Source organism: Oncorhynchus nerka, linkage group LG10, assembly GCF_034236695.1.
Source record: "Oncorhynchus nerka isolate Pitt River linkage group LG10, Oner_Uvic_2.0, whole genome shotgun sequence".
In the NCBI taxonomy this organism is placed as follows: Eukaryota; Metazoa; Chordata; class Actinopteri; order Salmoniformes; family Salmonidae; genus Oncorhynchus; species Oncorhynchus nerka.
Window position 1 is genome coordinate 92,159,314 of NC_088405.1, and position 27,421 is coordinate 92,186,734.

At 47.3% G+C, this 27,421-nt stretch overlaps 1 protein-coding gene across 1 annotated transcript in view; it reads right to left on the reverse strand.

Annotated features, from left to right (window-relative positions):
• Positions 1–27,421, reverse strand: part of LOC115125502 (teneurin-2-like) — a 486,685-nt gene that overhangs the window by 186,722 nt on the left and 272,542 nt on the right. The gene's annotated exons all lie outside the window — the stretch shown is intronic.

The window sequence follows — 27,421 nt, forward strand, 5'->3', positions numbered from 1 at the left end:
TTCTTGCTTGCTCCTGACTGATTTAGTTATAGTATGTTGTTTAATAAATAGCCTGTTGAAATGCCGGACATTTAAATATCATACTGCTATGGGAATCATTACTTCCCAAGCAAAGTAAATGTTTGTCTCCTCGTCCTTGGCTATAGAAGAGTTGTAGCGCAGCCTATGAATATCACTAGCTAGGTTTCCATCCAATTTGCGAAAGATTTTTATGCAAATATTCTCAGATCTGCATAAAATAAAAATGTGCATTTACCCACCAGCAATGGGTTTCAAACAGACTTATTACGGATAAAAGTCTGAGTGATGATATTGTGCACATAAAAAAAATAACGTTTCAGGTCATATTCCCATGTACCGAATAAAAAATACAATTGAAATGGGTTACCATCGCATTTTCAACTGTACTCATGGGTTTGTCACAAACAAAATGGCGTTATATGGCAAATGTGCCCACTCTGGTCTTGGTACGTGCTCTCTAGCCAACAGTTCAACAGATTGCAGATACAGTGCAGGTCCTGTACATTATGAAATTATTATGGATAAGAGCGCTATTATTTGTATTTGTCAAACGGGCAGTCAAGCATCTATCATCATGTCACGGGAATAAGACCCTCAATATTTATTGGAAAGGTGCATCAAGCTCATCACCGTACACTTCCACCACCCTGTGAAGTTCTTTAGAAACCGGCAGGCTAACGGACGAGGTTTGAGAAAGGCTGATATAGACCACACTAGGCGCACCCGGTAGAGAATCAGGGGGTGAGGGGCATCATCGGGCACACAAGATACTATAATGAACAACTCATTCTCAAACCCTGAGTAATATGACATTTAATTGGTTACAAATGATCCTCCCCTGGACGAAATAAAACAAATACTTAACACTCCCCCTGACTGAAATTGAAAAAGCATGACCCTCCCCCATTTTCCTCTGGGTAAATATTGTGTACATTTCGACCTCTCCCTAAGTTTTCCACACCTGAATTGCGCAACATTTGCCCATTTATTATTTTTAAACAAATATTCAAGCTCTGTCAAATTGGTTCATTGCTAGACAACCATTTTCATGCTCAAAGGGATATGCCCTATGGGGCTCCCGAGTGGCGGAGTGGTCTAAGGCACTGCATCACTACAGACCTTGGTTCAAATCCAGGCTGTAGCATAACTGGTTGTGATTGGGAGGGTGGTTACACAATTGGCCCAGTGTTGGCTGGGGTAGGCTGTCATGTTCTGACTTGCTTAAGTAAAATAAAATTTAAAAAATTCAATGTCTGCTTTTTTTATTTGTACCAATCGGTGCCCTTCTTGGCGAGGCGTTGGAAAACCTCCCTGGTTTTTGTGGTTGAATCTGTGTTTGAAATTCACAGCTCGACTGAGGGTCCCTACAGATAATTGTATGTGTCAGGTACAGAAATTAGGTAGTCATTCAAAAATCATGTTAATAAACACTATTATTGCACACAGAGTGAGTCCATGCAACTTATTATGTGACATGTTAAGCACATGTTTACTCCTGAACTTATTTAGGCTTGTCGTAACAAAGGGGTTGAATAGTTACTGACTCAAGACACTACAGCTTTTCATTCTTTATTCATTTATATACATTTCAAAAACATAATTCCACTTTGATATTATAGGGTATTGTGAAGAGGCCAGTGACAAAAGACATGAAAAAATGTGTAAGGGCTGTGAATGCACAATACCCTAGGTAAGACTGCACTTTCAGTACTTCATAAAAGTAGAGTTGTAGTGAAATGGTTGACCCCAAAACTCTGCTTTAAGGTAATTCAATTAAAGTAAAGTCGATCATAACTGACTCCCAGTATTATTGTCTATCGCTGACGGATGTTACCTACATAGTGTTAACTGACCAGGCATCACAACTATACGATTCCACTACACAATAACAGCACTTACAGTTGACAGGGGCATCACATGACGGTGCCACGCTGAAAGTCACTGTGCTCTTCAGCACGGCCATTCTACTGCCAATGTTTGTCTATGGAGATTGCATGGCCGTGTACTCTATTTTATACACCTGTCAGCAACGGGTGTGGCTGAAATAGCCGAATCCCACTCGTTTGAAGGGGTGTACACATACTAGTGTAGTTATAATTGACCAGGCACCACAACTATATTTTACTGGTGGTGAAATAAAACAAAATATATTGTGGAATACGACAGCAAGCAACTGTAGCTGCAGCTAGCAGGCCTGTTTGATCTGGTTAAATATGAAATGACTCATGAATATGGAGAAGCATACAGCAGGGTTTAAGATTGGCCACAGTAAATTAGTGATACAGAGTTGAAAGAGATTAGGAGAATGGAGAGGAGAGGGGAAGAGAATGCAAGAGAGGCAGGGGAGGAGAATGGAGAGGAGAGGGGAAGAGAGAGCAGGAGAGGAGATGGGAGGAGAATGCAAGAGAGGCAGGAGAGCAGAGGGGAGGATAATAGAGGAGAGGGGAGGGGAGGAGAATGGAGAAGAGGAGAATGGAGGAAAGGGGAAAAGAGCAGGAGAGCAGAGGGGAGGAGAATAGAGGAGGGGAGGGGAGGAGAATGGAGAAGAGGAGAGGGGAAGAGAGCAGGAGAGCAGAGGGGAGGAGAATAGAGGAGGGGAGGGGAGGAGAATGGAGAAGAGGAGAATGGAGGAGAGGGGAAGAGAGCAGGAGAGGAGAGGGGAGGAGAATAGAGGAGAGGGGAGGGGAGGAGAACGGAGGGGAGGGGCAGGAGAGGATGGAGAGTGGACAAGGGTAAATCAAATTGTATTTGTCACATGCGCCAAACACAACGGGTGAAATGCTTACTTTTACAACCCTTTCCCAAAAATGCAGAGTTAAAAAATAATATAAAAATAGTAACAAGAGGAATAAAATACACAAGAATGAAGCTATATACAGGAAGTAGCAGTACCAGATCAATGTGCAGCTATATACAGGAAGTACCAGATCAATGTGGAGCTATATACAGGGAGCACCAGTACCAGATCAATGTGCAGCTATATACAGGAAGTAGCAGTACCAGATCAATGTGCAGCTGCAGTATATACAGGGAGTACCAGATTAATGTGGAGCTATATACAGCGAGTACCAGTACCAGATTAATGTGGAGCTATATACAGTGAGTACCAGTACCAGATCAATGTGGAGCTATATACAGGGAGCACCAGTACCAGATCAATGTGCAGCTATATACAGGAAGTAGCAGTACCAGATCAATGTGGAGCTATATACAGCGAGTACCAGATCAATGTGGAGCTATATACAGGGAGTACCAGTACCAGATCAATGTGGAGTTATATACAGGGAGTACCAGATCAATGTGGAGCTATATACAGGGAGTACCAGTACCAGATCAATGTGGAGCTATATACAGGGAGTACCAGTACCAGATCAATGTGGAGCTATATACAGGGAGTACCAGATCAATGTGGAGTTATATACAGGGAGTACCAGTACCAGATCAATGTGGAGCTATATACAGGGAGTACCAGTACCAGATCAATGTGGAGCTATATACAGGGAGTACCAGATCAATGTGGAGCTATATACAGGGAGTACCAGTACCAGATCATTTAGAATATACTTTTGCACAAACAACATGCTGATTTAGGTCTCCACCATCACTGTTATTATCAGGCTGTATTAGCTGGTAACGTTTGCTCTTACTAGCTAGCTAGCTAGCCAGCTAAATAGCGATTAGCATTAGCGGCTAACACGATTAAGGCCAACTTGCTAAGGAAAGACAAGCTAGCGATTTGGAGATGTAAGAAACAAACTAATAGTGTCATTATAGAACGCTAGTGGATTTAGATTAAGAAGCAAAGTGAAAACAGCATCATTGTTGTATGTGCTGCATTGATCATGCAGAGACTGGACGCAAGTGTCTCGTGGTTGAGGAGCAACTATGCGCTCTTTGAGTGACAGGGGGCGGGGCTAGGTCTGTAGAAAGCAGCATGGACAGAGAGATGACTCAAGTAGCCGAGTAAACTATGCAAATGGATGTTACCCACGGCTTTTCAAATTTAACAAACCAAACATTCAAATACCGGTATTGAAGGTAAATTAAAAACCCAAACTGGTCCGTACATCAATACCGGTATATCGTAAATTCTGTGCTTCTACTTACAGTATGTCCAACAAGGCCCTCCAAGGTGTTACAACCTCTGCATTCACAGTGTTTTTTAAGATTAGCCTGCATGTGTTTGGCGTTTCATGCATCTCCCCAAGACCAGAGATACACATAACAACCCAACATGCTGTTGTGGTGTGATGGAATGGGTGTCACCAAGGCCCCGAGACTGTCTCGTACACGGCAAAGCACTCCCAGCTAAGTGTGAATACTCTCACTAATTAAATGAACCCCACCACTCACTTTGCTCTGAGCAGGTCGGCAGAACATCCAACATCCACGGCTGCTTTGGCAAACACTGTGTTGTATAGAGGCCGGGTGATTTTGACTTGATGTCAGTTATCTGGTCATGTGAAGCTAAAAGAAAGTGTCCTGCTTTTACTGAATAATATATATATGTGTTATGTCTCAAAGTCCCAGAAAGGAAGATAACCATTGCATCACTAGCTTGCTGACACACTACTCGTTTAAACAAATAGCAGAACATTGGATGGGGCAATGGAGGGGAAGAGGACATACAGTCCAGAAGAGCCAGAGAGTGGAGAGAGAGAGAGAGAGGAGAGGAGAGGAGAGGAGAGGAGAGAGGAGAGGAGAGGAGAGGAGAGGAGAGGATGGACGTAGAGAGAGAGAGTGGAGAGAGAGAGAGAGAGAGAGAAAGGTAGAGTAGAGAGAGAGAGAGAGAGAGAGAGAGAGAGAGAGAGAGAGAGAAAGAGAGAGAGAGACACACAGAGAGAGAGAGAGAGACAGAGAGAAGAGAAGAGAGAGAGAGAGAGAGAGAGGGAGAGAGAGAGAGAGAGAGAGAGAGAGGGAGAGAGAGAAGAGAGAGAGAGAGAGACAGAGAGAGAGAGGGAGAGAGAGAAGAGAAGAGAGAGAGAGAGAGAGAGAGAGAAAGAGAGAGAGAGAGAGAGAGAAAGGCACATCTCTCTCTAATGACCAGGATTCATCCTCTAGCCCCTATATCAGAACATCAATGTAAAATAGGAAGGTTTTCTGAAGATTGGAGGGAGAAATCGGTTTCTGTCATAATTCCTAATTTTCTATTTTGGTATGGATGTTTGGCACAAGGCTTCACTGTGGCACAGGGCTTCACTGTGGCACAGGGCTTCACTGTGGCACAGGGCTTCACTGTGGCACAGGGCTTCACTGTGGCACAAGGCTTCACTGTGGCACAGGGCTTCACTGTGGCACAGGGCTTCACTGTGGCACAGGGCTTCACTGTGGCACAGGGCTTCACTGTGGAACAAGGCTTCACTGTGGCACAAGGCTTCACTGTGGCACAGGGCTTCACTGTGGCACAGGGCTTCACTGTGGCACAGGGCTTCACTGTGGCACAAGGCTTCACTGTGGCACAGGGCTTCACTGTGGCACAGGGCTTCACTGTGGCACAAGGCTTCACTGTGGCACAGGGCTTCACTGTGGCACAGGGCTTCACTGTGGCACAGGGCTTCACTGTGGCACAGGGCTTCACTGTGGCACAGGGCTTCACTGTGGCACAGGGCTTCACTGTGGCACAAGGCTTCACTGTGGCACAGGGCTTCACTGTGGCAAAAGGGTTCACTGTGGCACAAGGCTTCACTGTGGCACAAGGCTTCACTGTGGCACAGGGCTTCACTGTGGCACAGGGCTTCACTGTGGCACAGGGCTTCACTGTGGCACAATGCTTCACTGTGGCACAGGGCTTCACTGTGGCACAAGGCTTCACTGTGGCACAAGGCTTCACTGTGGCACAAGGCTTCACTGTGGCACAAGGCTTCACTGTGGCACAAGGCTTCACTGTGGCACAGGGCTTCACTGTGGCACAAGGCTTCACTGTGGCTCATTTGGAGCTGTTAGTGGCGTTTCAAGCCTTTTATCCTTTGATGTTAGCGTCATCTTTGTATTTATTTACTTATTTTATTTAACCTTTATTTAACAAGGCAAGTCAATCACGTAATGAGCTGGGAAGCAAACACAGAGATGCACCCCCCCTTCTACACACAGAGCTGCTGCATCCCCCCTCTACATACAGAGCAGCTGCACCCCCCCTCTACACACTGAGCACCTGCCCCCCACCCCCTCTACATACAGAGCAGCTGCCCCCCCACCCCCTCTACATACAGAGCAGCTGCCCCCTCTACATACAGAGCAGCTGCCCCCCACCCCCTCTACATACAGAGCAACTGCCCCTCACCCCCTCTACATACAGAGCAGCTGCCCCCTCTACATACAGAGCAGCTGCCCCCTCCCTCTACACACAGAGCAGCTGCCCCCCTCTACATACAGAGCAGCTGCCCCCCTCTACATACAGAGCAGCTGCACCTCCCCCTCTACATACAGAGCTGCTGAACCCCCTCTACATACAGAGCAGCTGCCCCTCCTCTACACACAGAGCAGCTGCCCCCCCTCTACATACAGAGCAGCTGCCCCCTCTACATACAGAGCAGCTGCACCTCCCCTCTACATACAGAGCTGCTGAACCCCCCTCTACATACAGAGCTGCTGCACCCCCTCTACATACAGAGCTGCAGCACCCCCTCTACATACAGAGCAGCTGCACCCCCTCCCCATCTCCCCTCCCTCTTCCTCATCTCTCCCCCTCCCCTCTTCCTCATCTCTCCCCCTCCCCTCTTCCTCATCTCTCCCCCTCCCCTCTTCCTCATCTCCCCCTCCCCTCTTCCTCATCTCTCCCCCTCCCCTCTTCCTCATCTCTCCCCCTCCCCTCTTCCTCATCTCTCCCCCTCCCCTCTTCCTCATCTCTCCCCCCTCCCCTCTTCCTCATCTCTCCCTTCTCCTCACCACCACATGCTGAGGCTGTCTATACACAGCAGGTCTTGCTGTGACATTTGCAGAGATTTATCATAGCAGTTTCCTCCCAAGAAAAAAGTTGAGGACCAAAGGAACCCTAAGATACTCAGCTTCAGCGATACTCCTCTATCCTCTAAGTCATGTTCAACACGGCTCCAAATGCAGATCTCAAAAGAATGGGGAGAGAGAAAGAGAGAGAGAGAAAGTGAAGGCAAGCCAGCTCTGATGTCACTCCAAGAGGGCTTTCAGACACATCCCACTCCCTAATGTGCATTACAAATTCAAATCTGATTATGTTGCTATTTTCATTGCGGAGTGTTTTGATGTGAACAATCTTAAATGTAAATGAGTGCTAAGCTTTTTTTTTTTTTTTTTACTCCAACTTGGAACAAGTAGTACAGTACTTTATTGCCTGATATGTTAGGTTTAGTATCCATCGGCTCCATAATAAAACCTTTTTACAGTCCTCTGTACTCTGTAGCTCAGGTGGTAGAGCATGGTGCTTGCTATGTCAGGATAGTGGGTTCTATTCCTGACACAAACCATACTAAAAATGTTTGCAAGCATTACTAAGTTGCTTTGAATAAAAGCATCTGCTAAATGGTGTATAATATTCTCTTTTTTTGTTGTTCCATATGAGTCTCAGTGCCCCCCCCCCCCTCTCTCCTGGGCCAAGGCCTTTCCACGCAACATCCTTCAGCGCGGTTCGGGCAGAACTGACTTCATTTTGTTACAGCCTCTTCGTCATCACTCCCCGTGACTGGGATGGTTCCCTGCTGCATCCTCGGCACATTCACAGCCCCAGTAGCCCCAAGTCCAGGCACCAGCGTCCACATAAAACCACACTTTATTTCCCAAATGATCTCCAACAAAATCCCACTCAAGGTCAGATATATGTTTAGAGAAAATCACTTGGACTTTTACAGGGATAAATGGTGCAAGATAAATGACCCCTACCCACCAGGAGCTTTCTGTCCAACTTCCCACGCCTCTGTCTCATGCTCTTCTCTGTAAGTGTCTACACAAACACGGCCTCTAATGACTGTTTACTTGATCCTATCGTTTCCTCCAAACTCTCCTCCATAGGCAACACCGGGCCACTATTAGACACATCGCACCGGCCAATCAACTCCTCAGACTGACGGAGGGAGAGGAAATGGAAATCTTGTGACCCATGGAGACAACTTTTTTGGCGCGTTGTTTGATTTAAACTTCGGCTCGGGCACCGTTGTTCAATTTCACACGAGCCAATGGGTTACATGATCCGCCACAATGTGACACGATGTCATACGTGTGTGCTATGATATATGAGACGACATGACACCGGTGTCACAACGAGTTGACCTCATCAAACAAACGCGGTAAAACATTATCCCTCAACCCAGCTACCCTCCTCAACCCAACAGTAACGCCAATGGTTTTGGAGAGAGTGAAATATACTGAAAAAATATATCAACGCAACATGTAAAGTGTTGGTCCCATTTTTCATGAGCTGAAAAGAGCCCAGAAATGTTCCATACTCACAAAAAAAAGCTTATTTCTCTAAAATGTTGTGCACAATTTTTTTTACATCCCTGTTAGTGAGCATTTCTCCTTAGTCAAAATAATCCATCCACATGACAGGTGTGGCATATCAATAAGCTGATTAAACAGCATGATCATTACACAGGTGCACCTTGTGCTGGGGACAATAAAAGGCCACTCTAAAATGTGTAGTTTTGTCACACAATACAATGCCATCGACGTCTCAAGTTTTTGAGGGAGCATTGCAATTGGCATGGCATACTGACTGCAGGAATATCTAACAGAGCTGTTGCCAGGGAATGGATGTTCATTTCTCTACCATAAGCCGCCTCCAAAGTCGTTTCAGAGAATTTGGCCTCATAACTGCAGACCATGTGTAACCACGCCAGCCCAGGACCTCCACAGCCGGCTTCTTCACCTGCGGGATCCTCTGAGGAGGGGGAGGGAAAAAAATATCTGATTGGCCTGGCATGGCTTCCCAGTGGGTGGACCTGGCTCCCAACTGGGTGGGCCTATGCCCTCCCAGGCCCACCTATGGCTGTGCCACTGCCCAGTCATGTGAAATCCATAGATTAGGGGCGTAATTTATTTATTTCAATTGACTGATTTCCTTCTATGAACTGTAACTTAGTAAAATATTTGAAATGCTTGCATGTTGTGTTTTATATTTTTGTTCAGTGTATAAAAATCCTGCAGCATAATGTCCACAGCCGCCACATCAGCAGCAAACCCACATCCCTCCCAATGTAGTGTGTGGTTTCGCTGCAGACAGACAGATTAGCCCAGAACATGGCAATGTGGCACAGCAGGAGGGAGGCAAGGACCAAGACGTAGGCTCGGCTGCAAAGCACATCGGAAACCCGCCGTAATAATATCACGATCAACTCTCTGTCGTTGTATGTTTCATTATACAGACAGCAGGGAAACGGGCTAAGATGTGCTGCCTCGACTCTCCATCATTACAGTCCCACTTAAAGAGCCACTTCTGCCATCAGCTTTTGCCTTTTAATTTAATATATGTGTGATATAAATAACTTACTACATCGCGCGCCTTTAAAGTAGGATGTTTCCATACAGGCACAATTTTTTTATCCTGTGTCACAAAAGAAACAAAACTGTCCTACTTTTCTATACCCCAACTCATCCTCAAGCCTCACCCTCTCCCTCCCCATACGCTTATCCCCCCCCCCCCACCCAGCCTCCCCTCACAGAGGATCAAAGCAGTGAAAAATGACATTCCATTCCAAACCAATGAGAGCAGCCTCTCCCCCCTGACAACACGTTCTCCATCAAATCACTGCTTTTCCTACATTTTTTTTCTGTTTGTTTATTTTCAGGGAACCTGCAAATCTACACGCATCAATGCTTCTCCATCTCCCTGCCAGTGTCTATCACTCCCTCTAAGATGTTAGAGGCCATTCACTTGAAAAACAGTATTTTTCCTTTGCCACCAATCTGAAAGCACTCTTAATCCCAAAATAAGGGAAATACTCAAATGAACTGAAGCCTTTGAAGTGGGGAGAGGGGAATTGGTCACAGACACACCACATTGCTCCGAGTTGTATCTGAAGCAGGTCTCAACAGTAATGAGGATACACTTCTATCACAAAGATGCCATCTTTACTGTTTGCCCGGGATTCAGAGGGGTTGGGTTAAATGCGGAAGATGAATTTCAGTTGAATGCATTCAGTTGGACAACTGACCAGGTATCCCCCTTTCATTCAGTTGGACAACTGACCAGGTATCCCCCTTTCATTCAGTTGGACAACTGACCAGGTATCCCCCTTTCATTCAGTTGGACAACTGACCAGGTATCCCCCTTTCATTCAGTTGGACAACTGACCAGGTATCCCCCTTTCATTCAGTTGGACAACTGACCAGGTATCCCCCTTTCATTCAGTTGGACAACTGACCAGGTATCCCCCTTTCATTCAGTTGGACAACTGACCAGGTATCCCCCCTTTCATTCAGTTGGACAACTGACCAGGTATCCCCCTTTCATTCAGTTGGACAATTGACCCGGTATCCCCCTTTCATTCAGTTGGACAACTGACCAGGTACCCCCCCTTTCATTCAGTTGGACAACTGACCAGGTATCCCCCTTTCATTCAGTTGGACAATTGACCACGTACCCCCCTTTCCCTTTATTAATTTACTCAAGTTAACATACTGCACTGTAAACATGAAATCTGACTTCAATTACTGACATGCCCAGGGCTACGGCCAGGTGACCAGCCTTTTAACAGGCGTGTAGGTGTGCACCTATACACACGCGCACACACACACGGGCACAGCACGCGCACATACACACACATGCAGACACGCACACAACCCCCTGGCAAATGCCAGTCACATATCAGCCTTCTGATAACTGGTAGCATCACTGTCCAGGGGCCCAGAGTCTGGCTCTGGGGACAGACAGCAGGACGCAGGTCATTGGTGACCAGCAGCCCAATGGGCACTGTGACAGGGTCAGTCTGCATGGTGACAGGGCCAGGCTGCATTGTGACAGGGTCAGTCCGCATGGTGACAGGGTCAGTCTGCATAGTGACTCGGTCAGTCCGCATGGTGACAGGGTCAGTCCGCATGGTGACAGGGTCAGTCTGCATAGTGACAGGGTCAGTCTGCATGGTGACAGGGTCAATCTGCACAGTGACAGGGTCAGTCTGCATAGTGACAGGGTCAGTCTGCATGGTGACAGGGTCAGTCTGCATAGTGACAGGGTCAGTCTGCATAGTGACAGGGTCAGGCTGCATGGTGACAGGGTCAGTCTGCATAGTGACAGGGTCAGTCTGCATGGTGACAGTGTCAGTCTGCATAGTGACAGGGTCAGTCTGCATGGTGACAGGGTCAGTCTGCATAGTGACAGGGTCAGTCTGCATGGTGACAGGGCCAGGCTGCATGGTGACAGGGTCAGTCTGCATGGTGACAGGCCCAGGGCTGTGTGCTCTAGGATCAGCCCCCACTACTCTGTGATCAACCCCCACTACTCTAGGCTCTAGAATCAGCCCCCACTACTCCAGGCTCTAGAATCAGCCCCCACTACTCCAGGCTCTAGAATCAGCCCCCGCTACTCCAGGCTCTAGAATCAGCCCCCGCTACTCCAGGCTCTAGAATCAGCCCCCGCTACTCCAGGCTCTAGAATCAGCCCCCGCTACTCCAGGCTCTAGAATCAGCCCCCGCTACTCCAGGCTCTAGAATCAGCCCCCGCTACTCCAGGCTCTAGAATCAGACCCCACTACTCTAGAATCAGCCCCCACTACTCCAGGCTCTAGAATCAGCCCCCACTACTCCAGGCTCTAGGATCAGCACACTGAGGCAAACGGTGCTCGTCTTTGCATCATCTGACCCTGAGGAGCAGCCTGGCCGATGTTGTTCTGCACAGCTCCCCCTACAGAGGCTGTGCCAATACCCTGCTGCAGTGACGCAAACCACAAACAAACATAAATGTGTTCAGCATTGTCTCTTTCTGTCCCTCTTATACATACACACACAGCAATGAACACGTTTGGTACACATACACAGGGCTATACTGTACGTACAGCCCAATCAGACATACATACAACAGAAGTGTGTTCCTTCCTTTGACAGTTGAAGGATAGTCAGTGATATACACACTCCAGTATTCATGATATTTTTTTTTTTTTTTTTTAACCTTTATTTTACTAGGCAAGTCAGTTAAGAACAAATTCTTATTTTCAATGACGGCCTAGGAACAGTGGGTTAATTGCCTGTTCAGGGGCAGAACGACAGATTTGTACCTTGTCAGCTCGGGGATTTGAACTTGCAACCTTTCGGTTACTAGTCCAACACTCTAACCACTAGGCTACTTTGCCGCCCCACAGCTGGTATATATCGAGACTCTCCAACCGAGGGAAGTCATTAACATTCATCCCTTTATGGATCACGTTTTCCTTTCAAGACGATGAAAATGGGATTGTTTAGACGTTAATTGAGATCTTTAATTACAGTGTTTTCCTCCACTGTTAATTCCTTTGTCATAAACGCAGCACTAACTATTCCTCTTTCTTCTGATCCAGACACTGATAACACTGACTGCATTTAGGTGAGAATGGGTTCAAAAGCCTATGCACGAGTGCCGCAGTGGTCTAAAGCACGGCATCGCAGTGCTAGAGGCGTCACAACAGCTCCGGGTTCAATCCCGGGCTGTGTCGCAGCCAGCCACGACCAGGAGATTCATGAGGCGGCGCACAATTGGCCCAGCGTCGTCCGGGTTAAGGGAGGGTTTGGCCGGCCGGGATGACCTTGTCCCGTCGCGCTCTAGCGACACCTTGTGGCGGGCCGGGGGCATACACGCTGACTACGGTCACCAGGTGTACGGTGTTTCCCGACGACACAATGGCTGGTTTCCGGGTTAAGCGAACAGTTTGTCGAGAAGCAGTGCGGCTTGGTGGGGTCGCGTTTCGGAGGACACATGGCTCTCGACCTTCGCCTCTCCCGAGTCCGTACATGAGTTGCAGCGATGGGACAAGACTGTAACTACCAATTTGGTTATCACAAAATTGGGGTAAAAAGTACAACAAACAAAGTACAACAAGCCTATGCACCACATATAGGCTGATTCTAAGAATATACAGTATTATAATCCTGTGCCCGATCACCACATTAACCATGTTTACATCTCAGAAAGATATATAGTTTGGCTCCCACATTGTGCCTTAAATATCCAACAATACACACGCCTTATTTAATAACCTTAACTCTCCAAGCAGCTCTCTCTCTCAGCCAGGACTTGGCATGCGTCAAACTTGGCAGAGGCTTCGAGAAGTGATGCCTCCGTGTGGTGAGGGCACATACCAGAATATATTAGAGTAATGCACTATGAATTGGACCCTCCGCCATGTCAATTATTAATGACAGTATCAGACCCTGAGACATGGACTCTGAGTTGACCTGAAAAGAGGCAGAGAAGGAGAAGGATAAATCAGTAATGGCGTGTGGGTAAAATCACCGGGAAGCCAAGACAGGGAAAAAAAAAAGACATATTACAACCGATGTGTTGTGATAATTGCGTTGTTTGCTCTAAAAACCTGTTCATTTATATATAGGCTTAAGCCGAGACAATGAGAAGACACAGTGGCAGAATAAATGCAACCACAACTTTTGTTTCACCACATAAAAAAACGGAGAGCAACATTTGTCCACAAAGGTTATTGTACGTAAAAAACAGTTACATGACCTACAGCATGGACACGAAACACAGGCAGTGTTGGAAACAGTACTAGTACACAGCTAGTCAAGATAAAAATAGAGAGAGAGAGAGCGCTAGAGCCTTGGGAAGACACAAGATGCTAATGAGAATGAGTTTTAAAATATCAGGCTCCCAGAATGCACTTATGTACAGGCCAAACAGCCGCTGCGGAAATTCTATGTAAAAAAGTACCTGCCTAAATCCAAGACATAAAAACATGTATTTTTACATTTAAAACACATCACAGGGCATGTCCTAGGATATAAGTAGAAGATAGTGCAGTACGTGTTGATGATTAGTAAATCAGATTCTCAGAGGTACATGAATATGGTTGCATCCATTTTTCCTGAGACTGAGAATTACTTAAAGAACAGTACGACATTAACAGGTGGGTTTTAATCTAAAACATTATGATTATTTGTGGAAGAATGTAGAATCATTTAGCATTTTAAACTGACAACCACTCCCTCTTACTTTAATTGCAATCAGTTGTTCTGGAAGTTTCCCTGGACTCCATTAAATGTTTAAAACCTTTCTGAAAACAAGTTTCATCAGCCGCAATCTGCAGATCAACCTAATTAAATCCAAATGCAACCTAATTAAATGCCCTTAGAGTGTATGATGCAACACGTCAAGTTGCGGTGTATATATTGTATATAGGTAACATAAAAAACTTGAATAATGATGAGGTGGATACATTGTTTATGTGGTGTAAAATACCCCCACCACCCCACTTTTTAAATATATTAATGATTTGGTATGTAATGATATCCTTTCCATTAACAGGCAGGTGTTGTCAGATGAAGCCCCTAGGCTACTACAGAATAGACTGCCTACATCTCTGATACAAAAGCTACATCCTAAAAAGCAGACGTTGAAATGCATGGATTCCAAAGCAGTCAAAATTCAGTAGTCAAAATTCAGTAGTCAAAATTCAGTAGTCAAAATTCAGTAGTCAAAATGAAAATTGCAGTTCCAAAAAACTATCAACGGACTGAAATAGGATATCTCACAACAGACGTACCCCGGTATGTCAGCCAACTTTAAAACCATATCCAGGGGGGGCGCGAGAACCGCCCGAATATGATTTCAACAGCATCAAAGACGTCGTTGAATGAGCCACACAATACCACTCGATTTATTCAGCTTACCTTTGCTTTTCACCATGCTGCAAACTTGGTTTCTCCTCTACTTATCCAAGAGAGCTGGACATGTTTTCCAGCATCGTCCCCCGGCGTCTGTTAAAAAGCAAAGCAGTCGAGTTGTTCCGTGCCCGCTACAGACGCGCCAAGACAAGACAGCGAAAGGCGCGAAACTGGGGTTGTCAGCGGCAGTAGCGGGTAGCTTTGTCTGAGCAACGAATAGACTACAGACATTGAACCTATAGACACCCAAGTATAGACATCCAACCTAAATCCTCAGAGCTATTAAGGGCACTAACATGACCGTGAATTACACGCAGCCAAACTGACAGAGACAAAGAGGCAGGCAAATGGTGTACAGTACAAATGTTGCAGAGGGGCGGGCTGGCGCGTAAAGGTGAGCTCATGGTGTCATTATAGGGAGTGGATTTGTCTCAGCCTCCCGCATGCTCTACTAGATAACTCCCATCTCCCTCTTTACTAGGTAACCTCTATCTCCCTCTCTCCGTTGCTTTTGCGGCAAGTCTCTCGGGGATACATTGAATGCCTTTATGCTCTCGCTATGGGGTCAGGCAAATCCTGTTTAGAACATCATGCACCATCCATCTCCACTCCTACAGCTCTCTCTCTCTCTCTCTCTCTAGTATTCTACAGCTGACATGGGTAAACCCTGTAGTTGGCATAGACTACTGCAGTTTCCCAGACAGACTAGAGGAAATAGCATGTTTTTCATGTTGAGAGTCTGTGGGTGCCATCACATCTCGCGGATTACTTTAAAGTTCATATAACTCGTCTGCGTGTGATTATACTTGTATAGTAACATTTATTATAGTAGGCTACAATATATTCCTGAATATTACAAAAATGTTGTCTATAAGTAGTTTAACATGCGTCTGTGAAACCAGTTGTCTCTGTAGTCCAGAAACATAGTATTCTAAGGTTAATCAGCCTAGGCTACAATTGTAGTTCTTGATGTATAAAACAGGATTCAAGCCTAGTTCTGGAAACATAATAGCCTATGGGACTGGGAAATACCGGCTGTGCAAAATTGTGAAGATCTGTTATTCAGTCACTGCCTGTGTGTGTGTGTGTGTGTGTGTGTTTGTGTGTTTGTGTGTGTGTGCATGCTCATGTGTTTGTCTAAAGGGAGAAAATTAGATTATAAAATCGGTCCAATGTCCTTTGTTTTATCTTTAGCCCACAAGAGGCTCGCAAAAAGGCCACTTCTTTTTTTAAATTTAACTAGGCAAGTCAGTTAAGAACAATTTCTTATTTACAATGACGGCCTAGGAACAGTGGGTTAACTGCCTTGTTCAGGGTCAGAATGACAGATTTTTTACCTTGTCAGCTCAGGGATTCAATCTCACAACCTTTCAGTTACTAGTCCAAGCTCTAACCATTAGGCTACCTGCTGGTTACTGGCCCAACACTCTCACCACTAGGCTACCTGCTGGTTACTGGCCAACACTCTAACCACTAGGCTACCTGCTGGTTACTGGCCCAACACTCTAACCACTAGGCTACCTGCTGGTTACTGGCCCAACACTCTAACCACTAGGCTACCTGCTGGTTACTGGCCAACACTCTAACCACTAGGCTACCTGCTGGTTACTGGTCCAACACTCTAACCACTAGGCGACCTGCTGACCCTACACTCTAACCACTAGGCTACCTGCTAGTTACTAGTCTAACACTCTAACCACTAGGCTACCTGCTGGTTACTGGTCCAACACTCTAACCACTAGGCAACCTGCTGACCCTACACTCTAACCACTAGGCTACCTGCTGGTTACTGGTCCAACACTCTAACCACTAGGCTACCTGCTGGTTACTGGTCCAATGCTCTAACCACTAGGCTACCTGCTGGCTACTGGTCCAACACTCTAACCACTAGGCTACCTGCTGGTTACTGGTCCATCACTCTAACCACTAGGCTACCTGCTGACCCTACACTCTAACCACTAGGCTACCTGCTGGTTACTGGTCCAACACTCTAACCACTAGGCTACCTGCTGGTTACTGGTCCAATGCTCTAACCACTAGGCTACCTGCTGGCTACTGGTCCAACACTCTAACCACTAGGCTACCTGCTAGTTACTAGTCCAACACTCTAACCACTTGGCTACCTGCTGGTTACTAGTCCAACACTCTAACCAGTAGGCGACCTGCTGGTTACTATTCCAACACTCTAACCACTAGGCTACCTGCTAGTTACTAGTCCAACACTCTAACCACTAGGCTACCTGCTGGTTACTAGTCCAACACTCTAACCACTAGGCTACCTGCTGGTTACTGGTCCAACACTCTAACCACTAGGCGACCTGCCGACCCTACACTCTAACCACTAGGCGACCTGCCGCCCCTACACTCTAACCAATAGGCTACCTGCCGACCCCTACACTCTAACCACTAGGCTATCTGCCGCCCCTACACTCTAACAACTAGGCTACCTGCCGCCCCTACACTCTAACCACTAGGCTACCTGCCGACCCTACACTCTAACCACTAGGCTACCTGCCGCCTCTACACTCTAACCACTAGGCTACATGCCGACCCTACACTCTAACCACTAGGCTACCCTGCCGCCCCTACACTCTAACCACTAGGCTACCTGCCGCCCCTACACTCTAACCACTAGGCTACCTGCTGGTTACTGGCCAACACTCTAACCACTAGGTTACCTGCTGGTTACTGGTCCAACACTCTAACCACTAGGCTACCTGCTGGTTACTGGCCAACACTCTAACCACTAGGCTACCTGCTGGTTACTGGCCCAACACTCTAACCACTAGGCTACCTGCTGGTTACTGGCCCAACACTCTAACCACTAGGCTACCTGCTGGTTACTGGTCCAACACTCTAACCACTAGGTTACCTGCTGGTTACTGGTCCAACGCTCTAACTACTAGGCTACCTGATGGTTACTCGTCCAACACTCTAACCACTAGGCTACCTGCTGGTTACTAGTCCAACGCTCTAACCACTAGGCTACCTGCTGGTTACTAGTCCAACACTCTAACCACTAGGCTACCTGCTGGTTACTAGTCAGTCACTACCTGCTGGTTACTAGTCAGTCACTACCTGCTGGTTACTAGTCCAACACTCTAACCACTAGGCTACCTGCTAGTTACTAGTCCAACACTCTAACCACTAGGCTACCTGCTAGTTACTAGTCCAACGCTCTAACCACTAGGCTACCTGCTGGTTACTAGTCCAACACTAACCACTAGGCTACCTGCTAGTTACTAGTCCAACACTCTAACCACTAGGCTACCTGCTGGTTACTAGTCCAACACTCTAACCACTAGGCTACCTGCTAGGTACTAGTCCAACACTCTAACCACTAGGCTACCAGCTGGTTACTAGTCCAACACTATAACCACTAGGCAAACAGCTGGTTACTGGTCCAACGCTCTAACCACTAGGCTACCTGCTGGTTACTAGTCCAACGTTCCAACCACTAGGCTACCTGCTGGTTACTAGTCCAACACTCTAACCACTAGGCTACCTGCTGGTTACTAGTCCAACACTAACCACTAGGCTACCTGCTAGTTACTAGTCCAACACTCTAACCACTAGGCTACCTGCTAGTTACTAGTCCAACACTCTAACCACTAGGCTACCTTCTAGTTACTTGTCCAACGCTCTAACTACTAGGCTACCTGCTGGTTACTGGTCCAACGTTCTAACCACTAGGCTACCTGCTAGTTACTAGTCCAACGCTCTAACCACTAGGCTAGCTGCTGGTTACTAGTCCAACACTCTAACCACTAGGCTACCTGCTGGTTACTGGTCCAATGCTCTAACCACTAGGCTACCTGCTGGCTACTGGTCCAACACTCTAACCACTAGGCTACCTGCTAGTTACTAGTCCAACACTCTAACCACTTGGCTACCTGCTGGTTACTAGTCCAACACTCTAACCAGTAGGCGACCTGCTGGTTACTATTCCAACACTCTAACCACTAGGCTACCTGCTAGTTACTAGTCCAACACTCTAACCACTAGGCTACCTGCTGGTTACTAGTCCAACACTCTAACCACTAGGCTACCTGCTGGTTACTGGTCCAACACTCTAACCACTAGGCGACCTGCCGACCCTACACTCTAACCACTAGGCGACCTGCCGCCCCTACACTCTAACCAATAGGCTACCTGCCGACCCTACACTCTAACCACTAGGCTATCTGCCGCCCCTACACTCTAACAACTAGGGCCCCTACACTCTAACCACTAGGCTACCTGCCGACCCTACACTCTAACCACTAGGCTACCTGCCGCCTCTACACTCTAACCAAGGCTACATGCCACCTACACTCTAACCACTAGGCTACCCTGCCGCCCCTACACTCTAACCACTAGGCTACCTGCCGCCCTACACTCTAACCACTAGGCTACCTGCTGGTTACTGGCCAACACTCTAACCACTAGGTTACCTGCTGGTTACTGGTCCAACACTCTAACCACTAGGCTACCTGCTGGTTACTGGCCAACACTCTAACCACTAGGCTACCTGCTGGTTACTGGCCCAACACTCTAACCACTAGGCTACCTGCTGGTTACTGGCCCAACACTCTAACCACTAGGCTACCTGCTGGTTACTGGTCCAACACTCTAACCACTAGGTTACCTGCTGGTTACTGGTCCAACGCTCTAACTACTAGGCTACCTGATGGTTACTCGTCCAACACTCTAACCACTAGGCTACCTGCTGGTTACTAGTCCAACGCTCTAACCACTAGGCTACCTGCTGGTTACTAGTCCAACACTCTAACCACTAGGCTACCTGCTGGTTACTAGTCAGTCACTACCTGCTGGTTACTAGTCAGTCACTACCTGCTGGTTACTAGTCCAACACTCTAACCACTAGGCTACCTGCTAGTTACTAGTCCAACACTCTAACCACTAGGCTACCTGCTAGTTACTAGTCCAACGCTCTAACCACTAGGCTACCTGCTGGTTACTAGTCCAACACTAACCACTAGGCTACCTGCTAGTTACTAGTCCAACACTCTAACCACTAGGCTACCTGCTGGTTACTAGTCCAACACTCTAACCACTAGGCTACCTGCTAGGTACTAGTCCAACACTCTAACCACTAGGCTACCAGCTGGTTACTAGTCCAACACTATAACCACTAGGCAAACAGCTGGTTACTGGTCCAACGCTCTAACCACTAGGCTACCTGCTGGTTACTAGTCCAACGTTCCAACCACTAGGCTACCTGCTGGTTACTAGTCCAACACTCTAACCACTAGGCTACCTGCTGGTTACTAGTCCAACACTAACCACTAGGCTACCTGCTAGTTACTAGTCCAACACTCTAACCACTAGGCTACCTGCTAGTTACTAGTCCAACACTCTAACCACTAGGCTACCTTCTAGTTACTTGTCCAACGCTCTAACTACTAGGCTACCTGCTGGTTACTGGTCCAACGTTCTAACCACTAGGCTACCTGCTAGTTACTAGTCCAACGCTCTAACCACTAGGCTAGCTGCTGGTTACTAGTCCAACACTCTAACCATTAGGCTACCAGCTGGTTACTGGTCCAACAATCTAACCACTAGGCTACCTGCTGGTTACTGGTCCAACACTCTAACCTCTAGGCTACCTGCTGGTTACTGGTCCATCACTCTAACCACTAGGCTACCTGCTGGTTACTGGTCCAACACTCTAACCACTAGGCGACCTGCCGACCCTACACTCTAACCACTAGGCTACCTGCTGGTTACTGGTCCAACACTCTAACCACTAGGCTACCTGCTGGTTACTAGTCCAACACTCTAACCACTAGGCTAGCTGCTTGTTACTACATTTACATTACATTTAAGTCATTTAGCAGACGCTCTTATCCAGAGCGACTTACAAATTGGTGCGTTCACCTTAAGACATCCAGTGGAACAGCCACTTTACAATAGTGCATCTAAATCTTTTAAGGGGGGTGAGAAGGATTACTTTATCCTATCCTAGGTATTCCTTAAAGAGGTGGGGTTTCAGGTGTCTCCGGAAGGTGGTGATTGACTCCGCTGTCCTGGCGTCGTGAGGGAGTTTGTTCCACCATTGGGGGGCCAGAGCAGCGAACAGTTTTGACTGGGCTGCGCGGGAACTGTACTTCCTCAGTGGTAGGGAGGCGAGCAGGCCAGAGGTGGATGAACGCCTCTGGCCACTAGGCTACCTGCTGGTTACTGGTCCAACACTCTAACCACTAGGCGACCTGCCGACCCTACACTCTAACCACTAGGCGACCTGCCGCCCCTACACTCTAACCACTAGGCTACCTGCCGACCCCTACACTCTAACCACTAGGCTATCTGCCGCCCCTACACTCTAACAACTAGGCTACCTGCCGCCCCTACACTCTAACCACTAGGCTACCTGCCGACCCTACACTCTAACCACTAGGCTACCTGCCGCCTCTACACTCTAACCACTAGGCTACCTGCCGACCCTACACTCTAACCACTAGGCTACCCTGCCGCCCCTACACTCTAACCACTAGGCTACCTGCCGCCCCTACACTCTAACCACTAGGCTACCTGCCGCCCCTACACTCTAACCACTAGGCTACCTGCCGCCCCTACACTCTAACCACTAGGCTACCTGCCGCCCCTACACTCTAACCACTAGGCTACCTGCCGACCCTACACTCTAACCACTAGGCTACCTGCCGACCCTACACTCTAACCACTAGGCTACCTGCCGCCCCTACACTCTAACCACTAGGCTACCTGCCGCCCCTACACTCTAACCACTAGGCTACCTGCCGACCCTACACTCTAACCACTAGGCTACCTGCCGCCCCTACACTCTAACCACTAGGCTACCTGCCGACCCTACACTGTAACCACTAGGCTACCTGCAGACCCACTTACTCTATAAGCACAGTACAATTTTGCTTCCACAGGTTTCAGCAGCTCTGCGTTATGAGGTGAGGAAATGTCAATAAATCAGCTACTATTTTCTGCCCTATCGTAACACTGAGCATAGTGCATCAACCCACAGTTAAGCAGAAGTGGTAATTCTAATTAGTTCAAAAACAAACTGTCTCTCCTAAACCTGTGTTTCTGGCCAGCCCTGTTGACTGTGCAGCAACACCTTGACTGCTTCCAGGCTTCCAGGAGCCTTGCTATTGTACAATGACACTACAAAGCGCCAGCGCTTCCCACGTGCAGGCATCCGTCCTCATTACCCGCGGCAGGTCTCGACTGCCAGAGCTCACAAAGGGCGCCGTGGCGCAGAAACCCGGCTATGCCACAGAAAAACACCGGCACCGGAGAGTTAGGGTGGAAACAGAACAATAGTAGATTCTGAGAGAGAGAGAGAGAGAGAGAGAGAGAGAGAGAGAGAGAGAAATAGAGGGAGATAAGATATGGAGGTAGTGCTCTGCCCTTTGTTGTTTCCCTGACAGGAAACAAACATGGAAATTGGGGATAAAAATGGATGAAAATGCATCCTAGAGGCTCCAAACCCTGAACTCCGCTGCACTACACTGCTCTACGCTACACTCAGCAGCCTTACAGAGCTGGAAAAAAATGGAGGCATGCCTTTGTTTAGCTGCTACTATTCAAAACTGCAGGTATGCAGACTGTACAGTGATGTTACACGTCTCCCAACAACAAAACACACACACACACACACAAAGTGCGGGCTCCCTCCTGAGATTGTGTGGCCCTGCTAAAACATGCTTTGACTCCCAATTCTCCCCTGTGCCCACTAGAGGTGAGAGGTAGCCTTTCCCCTCTCACAGCACACGGTCTTAAATGAGAGAAATTGGAAGAGCCCAGCCCAACTCAATGGGTTTTCTTCACACTTAGCTGTCAAGGCTCGCTCCATGCACACAGCAACAAACAGTTTAACCTTAGCCTAAAAATAACAGGACACACACACACACGCACGCACGCACGCGCACGCACGCACACACACACACACACACACACACACACGCACACACGCACAGAGAAACACACAAACCCAAGAGGGCCATTTATCAAAAAATGCCATAAAATCCATTTAAATTCTATTACAATCCGCTGCAATATGATACTGTACATACACGGCAGTCCAATTTCTCCCAGCACTTCTAACTCCCCTGATTGCCAACATGAACCACTCCATAACTCCACTCTGTGTTGGAGTCTTTCCCCATATGGCTGAAGTACTCCAAATCGGGACTAAGCAGATCGTAGAATATTTCAACTACCCTCTTTGGCCCCGTTTAAACACACATATCAATAGTTCCAAAGGCGGAAAAGCGGAGGATTGATTTGCACAACAAGCAATTTGTTGATGCAAACGACTTAAGAAAGCAATTAAGCATTTCCCCCCATACATATTCAAATTAGTAAAAAAAAAAAAAAAGTATTCTCTCTCGTAGGACAGTTTAATCATGAGCCCTTTTAATCAGGTGGGCTGGCAGACAGGTCTCGATCACCATCATTTATAAATTAGAAATGATGACAAAGGCCCACATTTGTTTCAATCAGAGTGGAACAATGCCTTGTGTTACTTTCAAATTGATTTAAGGGTGCTCAGCTTTTCACTGGGAGAAAGTTGGTCCCACATTATGTAAAAATTAATTTCTTGACGTGAGTTTGTGCCTCCTGGGGAACTGGGCTGTTTGAGGAGGAGCAGTCACTGGAACCAGAACATTGCCCACACTAATGAACCTCTCAGGTGTTTACAGGATCCTGCGATGGGAAGGAGAACGACGGGAAATTAACAAACAGAGTAAAGCACAAAAGATACACTGGAGTAAATGCACAATAACACCATGGCTCTGCAAAGACTTCCATCTCAATTCCAGTCAGTTCATAGGACTGCATTTCTTTCTGAACAAGTTTCATGTCCAATTCAACTGACATAAATTGAAAAGGAATGGACCGAAACCCCCCCCTGTACAGATTGCTGTAGTGCTGGTGCTAGGCTGCATGCTCCTCCATATGCGTTTCATTTGTCTCTATACTCCTACATTTTAGATTAGAGCGAGGCGACAGTAGAGAATGCCAGCTTTGATTTGTGGTATTGTCATACATATCTCAGTGTTTCCAATACGATTCTGTTCAGCAGCGGCGGGTGGGGGGTAGGTTTAGGGTTAGGGTTAACCTCCCCACTGATTGGCTGAGATAATGAGTGGGCTGGACATGCCGAGAGATGAGTTAGGATTGGTCTGCCATATAGAAGACGTTTGACTATTTGAGCTGGACAGTCTGTGTTGGTAATCCTGTTGAATGCGTCTTTTTTTTTAAATGTAGCTGCATAAGTGTTGCTCTCCACTTTCTGGAGGCTTGAGTTTTGAAATCAGTGGAGTTGGAGAATGATAGCTAAGGAGATGGGATTACATCTTCAAACTAAGGGCATTTGTGGCATGGATCCGTGACAAGGAGACGCGTCCACCATGCATGATGATGCATACGGGTAAGATAGTCCACCTAGCTACATTTTCAGACATTACATGTTTCTAATTTTGACAGAAAGTTGTTTCATTTCAAGCTAAAGTGTCTCTAGCTAACGTTAGGTGGCTGGCTCGTTAGCTAACGTGTGACGTGATGTGTGTGATCTTACATGTTGTTTACCTAGCTAGGTTAATTGTTTAGCTAGCTAGCTAGGTACATGTCTTAAGCTAAAGTGTACAACACCTGTTGAATATGGCCGGTGTCAGTAGACATTGGCAAAAAAACAATGAAATTGTTGCCAGCGCTGGTTAGGCTGTTTTCATGTTATCCAGAGGTAAACAAATCTTCGGCCAGAGCGTCAAGTTTGTGCTCTGAACACAAGGAGATGGACGGGGCTAAAGCTTAAGAGGGTGTGGACGATGTTGAATGGGTGGGGCTAAAGCTTAAGAGGGTGTGGACGATGTTGAATGGGTGGGGCTAAAGCTTAAGAGGGTGTGGACGATGCTGAATGGGTGTGGCTAAAGCTTCAGAGGGTGTGGACGATGCTGAATGGGTGTAGACAAAGAAGAGCTCTCTCACCGAAACACTAAAATGCCCTTTTATCAAAAGTGAGTTTACAAGTGTAACAACTTTCAAAGCAGAATTACTTTTCCATTGTTCCTCAAAAATGCAGTGTATGGTATACCATTTTGTAGTCTCTACTTTTACCAATGTAAACAAAAAAACATTTCAAACTTTGCTACATGAGACCAAATCCAGGTGGTGAGTTACTATTTGCCATGGCTTAGTCCTTGTTCTTTTCCCATCCGAGTGACTCAAACATAACAAAATCAATGGCTGGCCTATGCCATGACATTTTTGGGGGATTTGAGATTATCTGTGACGGTCTAGTTTTTAATTTGGTGATTGGTAGTTTTAAAGGATGAACCCTTATCTTGTCTACATACTTTATATCTGATTTGAGTAATTTCAGACGTTTTACCATCCTGATTATTTTATTTTTCGAATACTTTTTTGTTTGTTGCCGTTGCCGTGGCCGACCACGATTTTGCAGCGAATGCTAACCTCCCCCGTTATTGGTAATTGTGAGAGGTTAGTATGTTTTGTTGTCTCCTCTGAACGGCATCACTCGTGATTATTCATAATGTTTCTTCATCAGAGTTTTGTCAGGATTAAGTTGGCTTCAGAAACATCTTAGTTGCTTGCATAGAAAGAAAATGACCCCAGTCATAATTTACCATTCAGTTAGTATTGAGCAGAACATAACACACTACCAAAACAAACTGCCAATGCATTCAAATGCATACGACTTCTTCACATAGGGGGGGGGGGGATCTAGATACATTAAAGTGCTTTCATTTCTAAATGATAAAACAGATATGAAAATACCCTCAAATAAAAGATGACATTCTGTACTGTCGCCGCATATTTACATTTACATTACATTTAAGTCATTTAGCAGACGCTCTTATCCAGAGCGACTTACAAATTGGTGCGTTCACCTTATGACATCCAGTGGAACAGCCACTTTACAATAGTGCATCTAAATCTTTTAAGGGGGGGGGGGTGAGAAGGATTACTTTATCCTATCCTAGGTATTCCTTAAAGAGGTGGGGTTTCAGGTGTCTCCGGAAGGTGGTGATTGACTCCGCTGTCCTGGCGTCGTGAGGGAGTTTGTTCCACCATTGGGGGGCCAGAGCAGCGAACAGTTTTGACTGGGCTGAGCGGGAACTGTACTTCCTCAGTGGTAGGGAGGCGAGCAGGCCAGAGGTGGATGAACGCAGTGCCCTTGTTTGGGTGTAGGGCCTGATCAGAGCCTGGAGGTACTGAGGTGCCATTCCCCTCACAGCTCCGTAGGCAAGCACCATGGTCTTGTAGCGGATGCGAGCTTCAACTGGAAGCCAGTGGAGGGAGCGGAGGAGCGGGGGTGACGTGAGAGAACTTGGGAAGGTTGAACACCAGACGGGCTGCGGCGTTCTGGATGAGTTGTAGGGGTTTAATGGCACAGGCAGGGAGCCCAGCCAACAGCGAGTTGCAGTAATCCAGACGGGAGATGACAAGTGCCTGGATTAGGACCTGCGCCGCTTCCTGTGTGAGGCAGGGTCGTACTCTGCGGATGTTGTAGAGCATGAACCTACAGGAACGGGCCACCGCCTTGATGTTAGTTGAGAACGACAGGGTGTTGTCCAGGATCACGCCAAGGTTCTTAGCGCTCTGGGAGGAGGACACAATGGAGTTGTCAACCGTGATGGCGAGATCATGGAACGGGCAGTCCTTCCCCGGGAGGAAGAGCAGCTCCGTCTTGCCGAGGTTCAGCTTGAGGTGGTGATCCGTCATCCACACTGATATGTCTGCCAGACATGCAGAGATGCGATTCGCCACCTGGTCATCAGAAGGGGGAAAGGAGAAGATTAATTGTGTGTCGTCTGCATAGCAATGATAGGAGAGACCATGTGAGGTTATGACAGAGCCAAGTGACTTGGTGTATAGCGAGAATAGGAGAGGGCCTAGAACAGAGCCCTGGGGACGCCAGTGGTGAGAGCGTGTGGTGAGGAGACAGATTCTCGCCACGCCACCTGGTAGGAGCGACCTGTCAGGTAGGACGCAATCCAAGCGTGGGCCGCGCCGGAGATGCCCAACTCGGAGAGGGTGGAGAGGAGGATCTGATGGTTCACAGTATCGAAGGCAGCCGATAGGTCTAGAAGGATGAGAGCAGAGGAGAGAGAGTTAGCTTTAGCAGTGCGGAGCGCCTCCGTGATACAGAGAAGAGCAGTCTCAGTTGAATGACTAGTCTTGAAACCTGACTGATTTGGATCAAGGTCATTCTGAGAGAGATAGCGGGAGAGCTGGCCAAGGACGGCACGTTCAAGAGTTTTGGAGAGAAAAGAAAGAAGGGATACTGGTCTGTAGTTGTTGACATCGGAGGGATCGAGTGTAGGTTTTTTCAGAAGGGGTGCAACTCTCGCTCTCTTGAAGACGGAAGGGACGTAGCCAGCGGTCAGGGATGAGTTGATGAGCGAGGTGAGGTAAGGGAGAAGGTCTCCGGAAATGGTCTGGAGAAGAGAGGAGGGGATAGGGTCAAGCGGGCAGGTTGTTGGGCGGCCGGCCGTCACAAGACGCGAGATTTCATCTGGAGAGAGAGGAGAGAAAGAGGTCAGAGCACAGGGTAGGGCAGTGTGAGCAGAACCAGCAGTGTCGTTTGACTTAGCAAACGAGGATCGGATGTCGTCGACCT